General features: G+C 47.5%; 1 protein-coding gene across 1 annotated transcript in view; it reads left to right on the forward strand.

The window, feature by feature from the left end:
- Gsr (glutathione-disulfide reductase) overlaps positions 1-1932 on the forward strand; it is a 44123-nt gene that overhangs the window by 32906 nt on the left and 9285 nt on the right. The gene's annotated exons all lie outside the window — the stretch shown is intronic.

Consider the following 1932-nt stretch of genomic DNA (forward strand, 5'->3'; position numbering starts at 1 on the left):
TCCCTCCCTCCCTCCCTCCCTCCCTTCCTCCTTCTGGGGTGGCAGGCATGCCCTGATGATGGGGATCAAACCCAGGGCTTCAGCATGCCGGACAGGCGTTCTGCCAACCTACCTGCCTTCCCAGCTTACAGGAAGGTCCATTGTCATCTTATTAATCGTTCAGATAGGCCGGTTGAATGACTACCGTGTGCCAGGTCATGACAGCACATTGCTCATCTAGTCAACCTTGCCAGTAACACGGGTGAGGAAGCCAGGGAACAGGGTCAGTAGATGACTCGCCAGGCTGGCACAGGAGTCTGGCCAACTCACTACTGTGTTTTTGCGGCCAAGTTGAACTCATATTTGCAGTAAAAGTTCAAATATATATTGCAAAATAGTTACATAGGTAACATCTCACATTTAGTGAGTGACAAAGTAGGGATTCAGCCCAGTCTGTCTGGGTCCAAAGGATGTGTCTGTCTGTCTGTCTGTCTCTTTCAGTGGCGTTGGGAGTCAGAGCCAGGGCCTGGTACAAAGCATGTGCTGTACCATAGAGCCATATCCCAGCTCCAAAGATTGTATTCGTGTGTGTATGAATTATATTGCACATGTAATATAGGTTATATAATTAATATATATGGATATGTATGGATATAGATTTATATAAATAAATACAGATATTCATTTGTTGGTCTGTTTGTTTTTGAGGCTAGGTCACTGTGTAGCCATGGCTGGCCTTGGGGTTGGCTGAGGTAGACCAGGCTGGCCTCTGGCTCAGTGTCTGTTCTTTGGCACTGTGCCCGGATGTTTCTTCCTCTCCTTCTCACACTGGAACATTATTTCTCTCTGATCTGCAAAGCTACAAAGTAAACCTAACACTTCTTAGAGGAGAGATGACTCCACAGAAAAGGAAGTATATTCGGTTGTGCAAAACAGTAGAACACAAACTTTGCTTAAATTGTTAAAGATAAGATGGTAACTTGAAAAGGGAATGCCTTGGGTGACTGTTCAGGTTGTTACCCTCTAGATAACCGAGATAGCTTTCTATGGCTGTGATAAGACACCGTGACCAAAGCAACCTGGGGAGGGATGGGTTTATTTCAGCTTATAATTCATAGAACAGCATCCAGAGAAGTCAGGGCAGAGACTCCGGGCAGGAACCTGGCGGCAGGAGCTGGTGCAGAGGCCTTAGAGGAGTGGTCTGGCTTGCTTCTAATCACTCGTTCAGCCTGCTTTCTTACACTAGGCAGCCTTGTCTGCCAGGGGATGGCCCCACCCCCAGTGAGCTGGTGCCACCCACATCGGTCACTAAGCCCTGTAGGCTTGTCCACAAGCCAGTGTGGTGGGAACATTTCCTTAGTTGAAGTTCTCTCTTCCCAAAGGCCCCTGTGCAAAGTTGAACGGAACACTAGCAAGTCCCAGCAAGTACTTAATACATTAGCAGTGTTTCAGAGGAACTCAGAGTGTCAAGCATGATAGGATGCCCCCTTCTTTTCCTGCTTTCCTTTTTTTTTTTTTTTTTTTTTGGTGGGGGTTGGTTTCAAGACAGGCTTCTTCTGTATAGTCCTGGCTGTTCTGAAACTCACTCTTGTCGACCAGGCTGGCCTGGAACTCAGATCTGCCTGCTTCTGCTTCCCAAATACTGGGATTAAATGGACGAGCCACCTCCTCACTGCTCTTTTTCTTTTTTCTGTTGTTTTTTTTTTTTTTCTGTCATTCCTTTTCATGCTTGCTGGATCGGTCTCATTTTGTTAAAGCACCCCAGTAGTGGACAAGACCATCCATCTTTTCTATTAAGGAAGCTGTGGGACTCGTCAGCTTGCAGTGATCTGCGCGTGTCGCCGTTAAGACCTGTGCATTAGCCGGGCGTGGTGGCGCATGCCTTTAATCCCAGCACTTGGGAGGCAGAGGCAGGCGGATTTCTGAGTTCGAGGCCAGCCTGGGCTACAAAGT

Source organism: Mus caroli, chromosome 8 (genome assembly GCF_900094665.2).
Source record: "Mus caroli chromosome 8, CAROLI_EIJ_v1.1, whole genome shotgun sequence".
Lineage (NCBI taxonomy): Eukaryota > Metazoa > Chordata > Mammalia > Rodentia > Muridae > Mus > Mus caroli.